This window comes from Mus pahari, chromosome 4 (genome assembly GCF_900095145.1).
Source record: "Mus pahari chromosome 4, PAHARI_EIJ_v1.1, whole genome shotgun sequence".
Taxonomy (NCBI): Eukaryota; Metazoa; Chordata; class Mammalia; order Rodentia; family Muridae; genus Mus; species Mus pahari.
Window position 1 is genome coordinate 106,964,824 of NC_034593.1, and position 16,631 is coordinate 106,981,454.

Here is a 16,631-nt window from a genome sequence, read left to right on the forward strand (position 1 = left end):
TGAGATATTTTGCTTTTCACAGATAGAAGAAACTTATAATTGAAATGATCAGTTTTATGTATATATTTATTTTGCAAAGTCTTTGAAAAGAGCACAAAAGAACAAGTAATTATGAGTATGTAATCATACACCAGTTAATATATTTAAACTCATTTATTTTAAATGCCCAATATTCAATGTGTTTAGCAAAACATACATGATCCCTTCAGGATGACTGAAAAACCACTATGGTCACCCAAGTTGGCTTGTAGTGGCAGTACAGAAATATATATATATATATATATATATATATATATATATATATATATAATTATAGTCAGCATAAAGACATTATATTAATTATAAAAAAGATGAACCATAACAAATATTCCAAAATTCCTATTATATGGGTACCCCAGATTTTAAATTGCATATAATGCATATATAATATTGATATATAACAGGGTAGAGTTGTGTATAGGCTATTAAACTAGAAAATGGAGCTATAAAGGGGATAAGGTAGGTAATGGAATATATGTGACATAAAATCAAAAGCGGGATAGGTACAGAAGAATCAGCCCAAGTAGAGCAGGGGAGAGGGGAGAGGAATTGAGGAAAGAGTGTGAATTACAATAAAGTAAGAAGACACACATGTATGAATATTCACATCCCAATGTTAGCTTGTTGACTAGAACTGCTGAGAAGGCTAAAGGTTCTCAATAAGCTTTTCTGTATAGAAGTATGTGGGAAGTGGGTGTGGCCACAGCAGCCTAGATGGCGCCCTGGCTCATTGCCAAGCCCGGTGATCCCTACTTACCAAGAACCTGAGCCCGCGCACTTGTACGATCCTGTGCTATCCGCCTGATGAGTCACTGGCCTATCACTGTGAGCCCTGCCTCGTGTTCAGAGTGTGCTGGATGCTGATTGGATCCAGGAGAGGGGGGAGGGATAAGATCAGAGGACGGAGAGAAAAATAAAAAGAAACTGAATGAGCTGGTGATAAAGACGGAAGCTGCTTGAAACATACCTTGGCTTTCCTGTCACTGCCCCCCCCCCCCGTCTCTGCCGGTCGGAGTTCGGGGTTGCAGCAGAAGTAAATGATAGTTATCAAAACAATGGTGATAGGATATGCCTGTGGCCCCAGAATTCCATTTCCCAAGGCAGGAGAATTACAATGAGTTCAAGTCCTGGTCTAGTTGGGGCCACATAATGAGTTCTAGAAGAGATGAAGCTATAGAGTGAGAGACCCTGTATTAGGGGGGAAAAAAAAGTCAATAAAAGATCCCATTACTGGTCATTTACCCCAGTCTAGTTAGGGCATCTTAGTCAACAAACTCAGCCTACCTAAATCAGAATGAGTCTGTAACAGGGTAATATGGACAGACTATTTCTCCAAACTTGTAATAGCTCCAAGATCAGTCTCGACTTCCACATGAGTCTGAGATTTCCCAGAGAACTTTAGATAAAGCAGTCTGGTTCAAGCACCAGCCTTGATTATAACCTGTGTTTGCAATTTGCCTCTGATATGAGAAAGCCTTGAACTGAGGGTGACTTACCGTCTTCTATCCAAGTGTGGCCCAAAATATTGAATGTCAGATGGCTAAAGTATCAGAAAAAAGTATTTGTATTCAATATTGTGAGATTTGTGTTGTGTAAGTTTACTCACATATAATTGGTCACATATTCTGAAAATGTATGAGGCTATCTTAGTCAGGGTTTCTATTCCTGCACAAACATGACCAAGAAGCAAGTCGGGGAGGAAAGGGTTTATTCAGCTTACATTTCCATACTGCTGTTGATCACCAAAGGATGCAGGACTGGAACTCAAGCAGGTCAGAAAGCAGAAGCTGATGCAGAAACCATGGAGGGATGTACTTTGCTGGCTTGCTTCCCCTGGTTTGCTCAGCCTGCTCTCTTATAGAATCCAAGACTACCAGCCCAGAGATGGTACCACCCACAAGGGGCCTCTCCCCCTTGATCACTAATTGAGAAAATGCCCCACAGCTGGATCTCATGGAGTCATTTCCCCAACTGAAGGCCCTTTCTCTGTGATAACTCCAGCTGTGTCAAGTTGACACAAAACTAGCCAGTACAGAGGCCATGGTTAACTACAGAGCTTATATCTGAAAACATGTATGCCTTTAAAGAGAGAAATACTGTAGAAATATCCACAGTGTACATTACCATAACAAATTTAAAAAAATAATAGTTTAGCTTTGGGACCTCCCAAACTTTCTAGCATGTGAATTACATAGCAACTAACAAAAGATTTATTTTGGGGTTAATTTGCATAGAGTGCCAATGAGAATAAATACGGGGTAAGTTCCTCATTTGGGCTAGTTGATGCAATTCAAGGTAAGACATATTCTAGAGATGTGTGACAATTGGATACAGCCAATTTAAAGACATGCAACCACAAAGGAATTCGGATGAGAATACACTGCTAGCTCAGAGACCAAGGAAAGACAAGCCAGCCAGTCAACAGATCAATCATTGATTCTATAATAATAGCTCTTTGAAAAATTCTCTTTTGTTTTCTCTTGAAGTTTCTTCACCACTTTGTCCTAGAGGTGCTAGGATAATAATATGTGGATTTAAACACTTAGACAGTTCTATAACTCAAATTTCAAGGTCCGTGATGGATAGCGCCACCACTATATTCATACTAGATCTTTTTGTCAATGAACATGCATCAATCAGAATTCCAAAGATGCCTGATGATTTATAACTGTGTCTTGGTGCCCCATTTTGCATATTCCTTGAAAAAAAATCTATGTCTGGGTTTAACAATATTACAGATAAAATTTCTTTCTAATTATGCAAAATTGATGCAAAGCAATCTGGAGAGCAGAAACTGTCACTAATGCTTGACCTAATGTTAATCTATGTTTCTCAGATGAATGACTCTAATTCATTTACTTCTTCGCACTTTTCAATTGCTTCATTCATATCACTGCTCTAAGCCACGCTTATCCAGTTAGCTATAGAACAGTGTCCTGCAGTTGGCCAGAAATGATGTCAGAAGTAGTCAGGAAGACATAGGTTAGTTTTTTTATTTTGTTAATTTACACTTTATTTTTATTTTACATTTGCTATGCCAAATAGAAACTTCAGGAAAATGGAATTTCGATCATAGATATTTTGTGCGCCTCTTCACAGAATGCTCTAAACCTTTCATCTCTTCCTAGACATTCAATATGAAACCTCTTCTTGAAATAGGTCCTGTGGAGGATTGATGCCCAGAGAAAATCCTAGAAGTGAGAGGTGGGAATGGGTGTGTGGGTTGGGGAGCACCCTCTTAGAAACGAAAGGAGGGGCTAGGCTGGGGAATTGATGGAGGGGAGACCAAGAAGGGGAATAACATTTGGAATGTAAACAAAATGATTAATAAATAAAAAAAATATAGAAAACTTTATACTTAAATAATCCTTCCTGTCCCTGGACACTAAGAATTCTCATTATAACCTTGCATGATAGTGTTCAGCTTTTCATTAGATCTGAAAACACATTTCTGAGGTTCTGAGTATTTTTTTCCTTTATTGTTGCTTTGCAGAAACACACTTGAAGCTTAACTAAACCTACAGGAAAACCTCTCTGTACCTGACGTCCTGATACCACAATCACATCCCTTCTGCATCCGATATACTTTAAAAATTGCTGAACTACCCTGGGAACCAACAGGCACTGACTTCAAGAAATCCTGGACTCATCAACCAGCCTTACCAAGAGGCACTAAGGAAAAGAAAATTGGGTTTTGTTATTGTTTTATGCCTACCATATTGTTCAGTACTCTCAGAACTTTCTCTGAACCCTTTTAATATCTAACACTGACTAATCTATTACTTTATCTTGTTGCTTCATTTTTTTGAAACATACAATTTATAGACTGTTTCTCTGGAAATAGAATTTCTACCTTCTCAGACATAAAAATAGAAATGTTGCTTTCGGGTAGTAAATAAATTTGCTTATTCATGAGAGTCATATCTTCTTTTAAAGCTTCACACTACCATTCTCCAGGTTCTGGTTTAGAATAATGTTTGTTTTCCCCCCCTTTGACACTGCAGTACCAGGGCTTTATGGCACAACAGGGTATGCTTGGTTGGTGTGTTAATATCACAGTTTGAATGCAGTAAGCCATGAATTCAAAGGAGAGAAACTACAAAGGGCCAAAAAGTGTATTACTGGTTGAATAAAGCACATCCTGAAGTGGTAATTCAAGTTTTATTTTGTCACTTTATTAATGATACTCATTACATTATAGGGTATTATATAACATAAAAGAAATCATATGCCCCCAACTGTAAATGGATAAGCCTGTAATTCCATCAAGGCACTCAGCAATGCTGCAAACTACCTGAACAAAGCCTGCATAGTTCGTTTATTAGCACCAAATCCTAGGATGGAATAATAGTTCTGATTTCGTATACTTTGGGGACAAATTTTGTACCACCATATGATTTTATATATGTCAGGTATACAAATTGAAATTGTGCAATAAAATAATCAATCATTGCCTTATAAGAAAATGACCATATATCTTTTTGGAGCTTCAAATCACTTCTGGCCAGCAAAAATCAGAAATGCCAGAGGAAAACAAAATAACCAGATGCGTGCCTCCTGTCCACATGAGAGAAGAGAAACTCTTTCCCCACACCAGCCATCCAAGAGGATCTGGAGCTACAGCGTTCTGCATTGTGAAGAGAGAACACCCAGGAGTGCACTGTGTCTTTGCGTGCTTGATATGATGCTGCTGCCAAGGGGCCTTGCATAATTCTGAGGACCACAGAGATTTTAACACATTTCCCATCAAAATCTCAGACAGCTTTACTGAGTTGAAAAACAAACCACATGACCCATTAGCGAGGAATGAGAAATAAAAGCAATGCCTTGCTGTTGGGCTACAGCAGCCGGATGGCAATACATGGAAAGAGTATGGAAATAAAAACTAGAATTTGTTGAGTATATATGGTGCCCTTCAGTGGCCTAAATGCTCTGTATGCATCATCTGCTTTAATCCTTTAACCCTGTGAGTAGGTACTGTTAATAATCATGCTTGCCAGAACACGACCACACAGTGTGTAGTGGTCCCATGGCTAGGCCGGGACCCAGTGCTCACACACAAACATCAGAATCCACTTTCCTATCTCAGACTGCTCACTGTCACTGTTTAAAACCAACACTCTTGTAGCATAGAGTTTTCTCAGCCTTTCCATGGTAAGGTATTTCACCAAAGTAAGCCTGCTTGCTGTATCCTTTTCTGGAAAACGTCTCTCTTCTTCTTCTTCTTCTTCTTCTTCTTCTTCTTCTTCTTCTTCTTCTTCTTCTTCTTCTTCTTCTTCTTCTTCTTCTTCTTCTTCTTCTTTTTGTTTGTTTGTTTTATTTTTCAAGACAGGGTTTCTCTTTATAGCCCTGGCTGTCCTGGAACTCACTTTGTAGACCAGGCTGGCCTCGAACTCAGAAATCCATCTGCCTCTGCCTCCGGAGTGCTGGGATTAAAGGTGTGCGCCACCACGCCCAGCAACATCTCTCTTCTTCATGAATGGTAGAAAGTATTCTATTCTAAGCGCCATGAATTCTGAGTTCTTTGGAGAAGCCCCTTTTTGGTCTCAAGTAACTTAAAGCAAGAAATAAAATCTATCATAACTTCTTTCTAGAGGTGTTCAAAGAGAAAAAAAGAAGTGGATTGAAGAGTATTTAGGACTTAGGACGCAGAAACCAAATCCAGATGAACAGGCCCAAGGTCTGTGCTGAGAGTTTTAGGTCCTTCAGGGAAACAAACTAACAGGAGGAACAGGACAGGACAGGACAGGACAGGACAGGACAGGACAGGACAGGACAGGACAGGACAGGACAGGACAGGACACAGAACATGTCAAAGATAGGTTGACGACAGATACAATATGCCTTTATTTAAGACAACTCTTCTAAGTCCAGTCTATAAATGTTTAGGAATACTCAATAATATGTCTAAATCTCTTTCCTTGGCCTGAGAAACACTATAAACCTATTTTCTGACTCCCCCCCCAACACACAGACACACTAAATAAATACATATTAAGATAATTCAATGTAGTGATGTATATTTCTGGTGTCCCTAGAACACAAAATGCACTTAGCAGTATATAGGGACAGTGTTACTATATGAATACATTTTATGACCATTTATTATTCTGTAAGCATCCAAGCTGTTTTGTTGGGTTATGATGTATGTGGTAATGATTGCCACAGTAAGGAAACACACTGAATACTAGGAAAGAAATCTGGTATGTCTATCAATGGTTCTACATAGCAGACAGCTCCCCTTGATATGTTCTTTGTTTTGATCAGTTAGTATTTGTGATATATGAGTCTGAGCTGTGCCTTTATGATGGCTATTACTTCTTATGAGATGGCAATCTCATCTTGAAAGGAAAGAAGAATGGGGAAGAAAAGAGGCTAGCAAAGCAGGAATATACACTAGATTTTTCTTTTCTTTTTGTTTGTTTGTTTGTTTGTTTGTTTGTTTTCGAGACAGGGTTTCTCTGTGTAGTTCTGGCTGTCCTGGAACTCACTCTGTAGACCAGGCTGGCCTCAAACTCAGAAATCCGCCTGCCTCTGCCTCCCAAGTGCTGGGATTAAAGGCATGTGCCACCACGTCCGGCTACACTACATTTTTCAAAATCAAGTTATGTATATCAGTGTTGTGCAACAAATAGATTACATGAGTCAGAGAAACGAGTAATTATATATGTGAGTCAAAATTTTCTGAACGCCATATCTAGCAGAGATATAGTTGGGTTTATTTTCAGCTATGTTTTATTTAGCATATTAAATACCCTAATGTTATGCTTTGCACAAATCACTATGTAAAATATGAGTCATTTTACATTTTATACCATGTATTTGAAATGTCATATCTTGTCTTCAAACTAGCTGCAATAATAATGTACAATAGGCTGTAACTGTAACTTTTATTTTCTAAGATGGAGCAATGAGATGAGAGCCATACCCAAGCTGTGTGAATACACCACTTGGGTGAGCCCAGAGTGTTTCTGTCTCTGTTCTAAATATCCTCAGGTCTAGACCTAGAAGCTTCTAGCTGCTGTACAATCTAATCGTTCAAGCTGACTGATTCAAACTGGCTTTTTAGGTCTCTGACTGAATTGCTCTGCTTGGCCTCAAACTGACTATGGCAATCTATTCTAATATGCTGGATCCTCATTCTCTGGCTTGTTCTGTCTTCTCCTGTGTCTAGCTAATTCTCTTTGAAGTCTGTATCTGTGTAAAACTGTCCCAGCAAAACTGCCCTCTGTCTGCCTGCCTGCCTGCCTGTCTATTTATCTATATCTTTATCTCCATCTCTATATCTTTCTTTATATCTTTCTGCCCTGATTTTCTAAGTCACCTCTCTTTCTTGTGATTTTTTCATGAGAGTTGGGCATATCTTATCTCTGACTCATTATGTCACATCTTTTTCTGATTGTCTGCCCCTCAATTAGAGTTTGGCTTTCAAACATGGCTGTTTCCCTCTACAAACTACTGTTACCTTCATTGTTTATGAGTAGAGATGTGTCATTCCAGCTAAATCACAAAGACCTAGACAGTCTTAGGATATGATCCCTAGCCAGAGCAGCTATGCTGTTGTATTACAATAGGCAGAGTATACAGTGACCTTCACATTGGAGAGCATGGATACAGATGATAGAAGCTTATTCAATACCTTTTCCCAAGTTACATCTACTTAGAGCAAAACTCTTGGCTCAGCTTGGAATTTAAAGTACTAGCACAGCCCCTTGTTCTTGTTCTCTACACTTAGAATAACATTACCAATGAAGTGGCCCCAACCATCAGTAGGATATTAGCATTCAATTAAAGAAAGTCCCCAGAAGGAAATTCAAACTGAAAGAAAAATTCAAAATCCAGGGACAATACAACTCCTTCCCATCAGAAAGGTCTTCCAGATCTCTCCCATCAGAAAAGACAAAGTCTATGGTTGTTAAACAAATCAATTTCTTTTTTTTATTATTTTTATTTGTTACATATAAGTACACTGTAGCTGTCTTCAGACACACCAGAAGATGGCGTCAGATCTCATTATGGATGGTTGTGAGCCACCATGTGGTTGCTGGGATTTGAACTCAGGACCTTCAGAAGAGCAGTCACTGCTCTTAACCGTTGAGCCACCTGTCCAGCCCCAAACAAACCAATTTCTCAAGAATAATATCTTACGCAGTATAATACTGCACTGTGGCATCTCATAGGAGCTCTTCTCTGACAGCATCAGCCCCCATGGTCCATGTGACTTAGCTCACCAAAAAGCTACTTTTAGAATGAACCTTTTTTTAGGGGAGGAAATGGAGATATTGAGCTCCAATATCTTGTGCAATGTATCCAGAGTAGCAACATATGCTGTTCTAGATTCAAAGCATTGTGTTGTAAACTCAGTAGCCTGAGCATCATGAAGGCTCCTCATCAGGTTTCAGGATATAAATTAAGTAAGTCTTAGACTCTTCATTGCATAAGCATGTTAATAAGTTAACTCTTTAGGGAGTTACTTAAAAACAACAGCAAGAATATAGGTACCTCACATCATCACAGCTCTTTTGTACTCAAGAGCACAGCTGTTATATTCAGATGTTTGGCAGGTAATTAACGGTTCCATAAAAGAAAAACAGAAGATAGCAGAGGCGAGGAGACTTTTGCTGCTTTTGAAAACTCCAGTCTTTTCTTGTCACCTCTCATGCCTTTCCTGTACGTATAATACATTACTTTGATCTCCAATCAGGACAGTTCCAAAGCCATAAGAACCTGACAATCATCCCTGTGGAAAATGGTATCAGCATGACAAAATGGGCTGTAGGGTGAGTGGAGAATCAATGATAGATTGTCGCCCACAGGGTAATCACCAAGATCTTGCGAAAGTCACATTCACTGATGCACTGTCCCTCAGCCTGCCAGGCCTAGTCTTTCCCTCTACTTGGCACTAAATACTCCAGGAACAGGAAGGAAGGCTTTCAGGGAAAATGTCCAGCTAATGTTTAAGGTTCTTTGTACCTACTCTTTACCACTCCTGTTCTCCAAATCCATCCATGAGGATCAGCAATCAAAAAAGGTGTGTGTCATGATGCTAAGTATTTACTAGTACCGTGAAATTACGCACTATCATTAAAATATTCAATATATACTATATGTATAAATATTATACATACATACACATATACATTTATCAGCTAAATATGAAGAGCAATACTCCTAGACCTATCTGCTGAACAGTGGCATTCTGTTCTTTCATATTAAGGTGGAAAGCAATGCAATAAAACACATGTCAGACTAAGCAAATGAAGAGCTCACTGTGACTCCTGGTATTCTTTTACTTCTGTCTCCGTAGATGTAAAGTTCCTTTTGGAGATGGCCTAAAATATGTAAAGATGAAGAAAACATTCTGTCTTATGCCCCTGGTCCAAATCCGAAGAGAGTACTAATGGCCTGATACAGCATTACAGCAAACCAAGTCTTCTTCCTCTCCAGTTCTCTGGAACCATAAATTTGGTCTAATTCTAACCAAGAGGTGTTGAGTAACAGTGGACAGCCCACAGGAGCACATGGACCACAACCTTTTTCTGATTTTATGATACTTGAAATGGCAAGGCAGGGAGTTTGTGGCCATACCTGAACTGGATCAGAAGCCAGAGTCATGCCCTGACCTCTCTTGCTTTGGTGAGTCATTGGAATAGTGTGGCCATTTAGAGAATTGAGCCTTCCCCTGCCAACCCAAGGAGCTGTGAAGATGTTAGGCCCCTGGCTTTTTCTCTAACCAATTTTGCACATTCTTAACTGTTGATCCACGAGAAAAAATACCTAGGATCTTACTCTTCTGCATGCTAGACTTTTTCAGCTTTTAAATGACCATGCTATTCGACAGACATATGAACATTTGCAATGTAACATTCCTCAAAAGAGCACAGAGAAATATCAGTGTCTTGCAGAAAACTGAAGAACACATTATGTTGAATTTATGTAAACATTCTAGTTGGGGCATTATAAATATGCTCACCATTTTCTATCTCCGTCTTCCCTAAATTATAAATATGTCAATTATATGGCCACTTAAAGTAAACTATTACATTTCAAAATTCAATGAGTAAATTAAAGAGATCAAAATTTTAAATTAATAAATTACTAGAAGTGGTATCATATGACTGTTAATTCCAGCATTTGAAATGTAATGACAGACTCTTCGGAATATACCCAAAAGATGTCCCACCATGACATAGAAGCACGTGTTCCACTATGTTCATAGCAGCCTTATTTGTGATAGCCAGAGATGGAAACAACCCGGATGTCCCATGACTGAATAATGGATACAGAAAATGTGGTTCATTTACTCAATGGAATACTACTCAGCTATTAAGAATGAGGACATCCTGAATTTTGCAGGCAAATGGATGGAACTAGAAAATATCCCGAGTGAGGGAACTCAGACCCAAAATGACATGCATGGTATGTACTCACTAATGAGTGGATATTAGCCAAACAAAACAAACAACAAAAAGCAAGAAAACAACAACAACATCCAGAATACCCATGATACAGTCCACAGAACTCAAAAAGCTCAACAAGCTGAAGGGCCCAAGTGAGGATGCCTCAGTCCCACTTGGGAGAGAGAAGAAAGCAATCACAAGTGGGAAGGGAGGGAGGGAGGGAAGGAGGGAAGGAGGGACCTGGGAGGAAAGGGAAAGTAGACAGGGGTGGGGGGCGGGGAGTGGAGGGAAAGGGAAACCTAATCTGGTATTGGGTGAAGGAAAAAAACTGAAACCCTGAGGGCCAGCAGAAAGAATGAAAACAGGTAACCTCAGGAAATAGGAGTTTGGTGGGACCCCACAGAGTGCACCAGAGATGGAAGGTGAGAGACTCTCAGGACTCAAAGGGAGGGACCTTAGATGAAATGGCTGACAGTAGGGAGAGAGAAATTATAGAGCCCACCTCCAGCAGGAAGACAGGGCATCAAGTAAGGGTTGCCATCCCATAGTCACATCTCTGACCCATAATTGTTCCTCTCTGAAAGAATTACAGGTATGGAAATGGAGAGGAACCTGAGGAAAAGAAGGTCCAGCAACAGGCCCAAAGTGGGATCCAGCTCAAGGGGAGATCCCAAGGCCTGACACTATTACTGAGGTTATGGAGCACTCATAAAAAGGAATCTATCATGACCTCATGACCGTACCCGAGAAGACCCAACAAGCAGCTGATAGAGTCAGATGTAGTAGATAATTGCACCCAACCAATGGACAGAAGCAGCTGACCCCTGTTGCTGAATTAGGGAAGGCTGAAAGAAGCTGAGGAGAAGGGCGATCCTGTAGGAGGACCAGCAATCTCAATTAATCTGGATCCCTGAGATCTCTCAAACACTGGACCACCAAACAGATAGCATACACCAACTAATATGAGGCCCCCAACACACATGCAGCAGAGGACTGCTGGGTCTGTGTTCATTCAGAGATGATGCACCTAACCCTCAAGAGAATGGAGACCCCAGAGAGTTTAGAGGTCAGATGGAATGGGGTGTATGTAGGTGCTTCCATGTGGAGATGGGGTGGGCTGGGGAGGAGGTGTGGGATGTGGAGCAGACATAGGGTGAATGGGGGGGTGAAGGGAATAGAATATGGAGTATAAAAAAAACAAATTTAAAAAATTAAATTAAAAAAGAGGATGGAAAATAAATAATCCCTACATTAAAAAGAAAATGGAAAAAAAGAAATGTAATGGCAGGAGAATTATTGTTTGTCTTTACTTGTTTGGTTGGTTGATTGGTTGGTTTAATTTGTTTATTTTTTGCTACAGGGAGACAACTAAAAGTGCTATAGCATTTTTACTATGCTAATCCTGCCTATCCATTAGTATGGGAGATTTTTCCATCTTCTGAGGTCTTCAGTTTCTTTCATCAGAGACTTGAAGTTCTTGTCATACAGACCTTTCACTTGTTTGATTAGAGTCACACCAAGATATTTAATATTATTTGTGAGTATTGTGAAGGGTCTTGTTTCCCTAATTTCTTTTTCAGCCTGTTTATTCTTTGAGAAGATGAAGGCTACTGATTTATTTGAGTTATTTTTATATACAGCTACTTTGCTAAAGTTGTTTATCAGCTGAAAGAGTTATCAGGTAAAATTTTGGGGTCACATAACTATCTATACTATCATCTGCAAATAGTGATATTTTGACTTCTTCCTTTCCAATCTATATCCCTTTGACCTCTGTCTGTTTTCTAATTGCTCTGACCAGAACTTCATGTACTATATTGAATAGGTGTGGAGAGATTGGGCAGCCATGCCTAGTCCCTGATTTTAATGTGATTGCTTCAAGTTTCTCTTCATTTTATTTAATGTTGGCTACTGGTTTGCTGTATATTGCTTTTACTATGTTTAGATATGTGCCTTGAATTTCTGTTCTTTCCAAGACTTTTTACTCCTGGGCATATACCTAAAAAAACCTCCAACCTATAATGAGGATACATGCTTCACTATGTTCATGGCAGCCTTATTTATAATACCCAGGAACTGGAATCAATCCAGATGTCCCTCAACAGAGGAATGGATACAGAAAATGTGGTACATTTACATAATGGAGTACTAGTCAGCCAATAAAAGCAAAGGCTTCATGAAATTTGCAGGCAAATGGATGGAATGAGAAAATATCATCCTGAGTGAGATAACGCAGTCACAAAAGAGCACGCATGATATGTACTCACTGATAAGTGGATATTAGGATACAACTTACAGACCATATGAAAGTCAAGAAGAAGGAAGACCAAAGAGTGGATGCCTCAGTCCTTCTTAGAAGGGGGAACAAAATAATCAAGGAATGTAGAGTGTGGGCAGGACTTGGGAGGAAGACAGAAGAGGGTGAGGAAAACATGGAACAAGATCAGGTGTAGGAGGAGACCAGGGAGATGTCTGTTGAATCAGGAAATGAACTGAGGTATGTAGCAATGGGAGATGGAGAACTGGGGGTACCCAACAGAAAGTCTCAGATTCCAAGAAAACAGAAGGCTCTCAGGACGTAATGGGGAAGACATTAGGTGAAATACCCAACAAAGGCGAGAAAGAACCTGTAGAGACCATGTATAGAGGTTAGGCACGGCCCCTGATTGAGGGATGGGGCCACCCACCCTTCTCAATATTTTAACCCAGAATTGCTCCTCTCTAAGGAAACACAGGGAGCAGTGACTGAAGGAAAGGCCATCCAGAGACTGTCCCACCTGGGGATCCACCCCATATGCAAACACCAAACCCAGATACCATTGCGGATGCTAAGAAGTGCTTGCTGACAGGGGTCTGATATGGATGTTTCCTGAGAGGCTCTGCCAGCGTCTTACAGATACAAAGGTTGATGCTTGCAGCTAACCTTCAGACTGAGCTGGAGGACCCCAATCGAGGAGTTAAGGGAATGACTGAAGGAGCTGAAGCAGGTTGCATTCACATAGGAAGAACAACAATATCACCCAACCAGAGCTCTCGGGGACTAAACCACCAACCAAAGAGTACACACTGAGGAACCTATGGCTCCAGCTGCATATGAGAATTAACATCTGTATTTTCTTAAAGTTCCCTACCTACTGGAGGAAGTACAAGTGTGTAGGGTACCAATTAGATGAGTTAAGTGAATGAATGAAAGGTATTTGGATAGCTTTCTTTAAGTGGTTTACAGTGTGAACTTGGATAACTACCACAGCTTAACAGGTGACTACAGGTCAGAAAACCAACCAATCAAAAACATGCAACCAAAGGACCCTTCATGGCACAACTTCATTCTCAATGGACCACTTTCTTTCTCAATTCCACTGGGAAAAAAAATCCAGAGTAGCAAACATGATTTCTCCTGGTTTGCAGTCCTAGAACTACACACTGCCTGTGGATTCACATCAGTTACCCACCCATCCCTGTTTCAATCTCAGAAGGCGTAGTATCCCTACCACTGACAAGTGTGACAGCCATCCTTCTTGCTCGTCTCAAACACATTTAAGCCAACCATCCCTTCTCTCTAATTCTTCCCTTTCCCCCAGTTTATGAAAGCGCCCAAGTCTCTCGAGATAGATTTATAAGAAAATCTCCCTCATGTCAGTTCTCTGTTCACACACGCCTATTTCTAAAACTTTTATCCCCAGATCCACTCAAGTTCAGTCTGCCCGGCCTACTGTCTTAGCTCGCTACTCAGGCCACTTTCTATCGTCACAACATGACTAAAGGTGCTCTCCCATGTTTAACAAGCCAGAGATCTCTCAGTGTAATGGTCATCAGGCTGTCTCTTTCTTGTGAGATCTTTATTCTGTCCTCACTGCTAGGGTTTCTCTTTCTCTTTAGTCCCTTGCTGCCATCGCTTCTGAGACTACCATGCCTCTCTCTGCGCCTCTGTGTGGCTCCTTGGTTTCCTTCTTGGACTCCTTCCTTCCATCTGCCATTTAAATGTCGATATTTCCCCAGGGTTTTGGCTGTGCTTCTAGCTGCCTAGCCTCCCCTTGCTCCTGACCGTTTTCTAAGTTCCAGACTTCCAGTTGCATCTGTGAGCTCCACAACACCTTTCAACAACTCCTTTTATTTTCTGACTAAATTAGCCAGAGTCTGTTGCTGTTGCTAGGAACAGAGAAAGGAAGAAATTTAGCTTAAGTGCAAATTGAGTAAAAATAGAACAGGGGATGGATACAGTTGTGCATGAGGAGAGTGTGAGTGAACTGGCTCCTCCATAATAACTAACAGCGAACAGGAGAGTAAAGCAGTAAGCACTGGCATGGACACTCAGATGTAGCAGTGCCATACACCCACTCTCCCATGGAACAGAGTGCATTCCCGATTTAGGGCCTCAGAGTTAAACAACTATGCACTCAAACGCACATGCATTAGATTCTATATGAATTATCATGCCAGTCCATAGGATGCAAAGCTAAGGAGCATCCTGACACTATGAAATTCACAGCAAGGGAAACAAAACATTTACATCTTCGAGTGATAATACATTAGTAGAAAAAAAGAGCAATAGAGCTGAAGCTTCCTTGGGAAATATTGATAGAGGATGTGAATGCAATACATAACTTGACCAGAAGAAGAATGGAAAGGAGCCCATTCTCAGTCAAGTCAAGAAGAAAATGAAGCAACATGGGGTTGAATGACTTGGGCAGAGGAGGCCACGGTGGCCCAAGATGAGAATAAGGAGGAGCACTGGAATCTCACAAAGAAGGGCCAAGTCAAAGGCAAACCTTCAGCCTTCATACTCTTTATACATCCAAAGACATAGGCACCATCTCATGCTAGTCAACAGAAGAAAATGGACTGGTTCTTAACTGTAAATAATCAATATAGAATAGAACCAGCACAACTGAAGAACATCTTCGAAAAGTACAGACATTCAAATGCTTTCCAATGTGTTCACATGATTCAGGAACACACTATTGATAGTTTGCCCAGCTCCAGCAAAGTGGAAAACGTTTTGTGAAAGATCTAAGTTCTCAGTCTCTTGCAGTGTGGTGGAAACAGATCTAGAAACATCACGACCGAATTATTGGGGCAGGAATTATGGCCACATAGACATGTTTATATTGGTTTTTCTACATCAGCTTTGTTGCTGACCTATTTGTGTTCCTCTGAGCACATTTCCCACTGAAACCATAGTTCCTAAAGCACTCTCTGTTAAAGAGACAAGAGATGGCTCCCTTGAGGCACGAAGATAAGAACACACAGTGGATCATGAGCTATTCACAAAGTATAGGTAATTCCATTCACTAAATGGACAAATAATTAAATTTCTGGTTGGACTACAGGAGCAATCACTGGAACATGTGGATTTTTTTTACTGGCTCCACAAGTGATATACAAAAAACAAAATAAACAAAGTCTCGATAATTATTACAGCAGTCTGCATCCATGTTCAGCCATGAGATGCAAAAAGTCCCACCCACAAAGAAATGCTAGTATTCTTCCATGGGGGCCTCAAACTTTCTAGAGCTCTTTCTAAGTTTTCCTTTTAAAAAATCTGTCCCAGCTCTTCTCACTCCTGCTCTTTATTATTATTATTATTATTATTATTATTATTATTATTATATTTTATTTTATTTTATTTTTGAATGCTAGAAACTCACTATGAAGCTACTAGCTCAGGTTACCTTCTGATAGCCTTAGCTTATATAGAACCCCAGGTAAAGCTCACCATGATGGGGAGAGGCACCTGTGTTCTTAAGGAATTCATATCTCTAAGGTGTTGGTCAGTAGATATAACTGGTAAAGCGTGGTTATCTTTTCGCCTGGAAGGAAAATTCCTCCCAGCTTCAGACAAGAATCCAGACTTCTAACAATGTTTAGAGCAGATCCTTTTGCATTGATTACAGCTAATCAAATCTTTGTATCCTGATCTTTTCCAGAATTCCTCTAAGTTTGAAGGAATTTTTAAAATTCGATATATTGGCATATAATCATAAGGTTTCTTATACCCATGCAAGTTTCTTTATCCCATTCAAATATCTGTGTAGCAAAATTTCACATTATGCCTTCATATGCAACCTCTTTCATTCTGTATTTTCAGAACTGGAGCATGTAGTCACTCGTTTTTAGTTTTTGTTTGTTTGTTTGTTGTGGTTTTTCGAGACAGGGTTTCTCTGTATAGCCCTGGCTGTCCTGGAACTCACT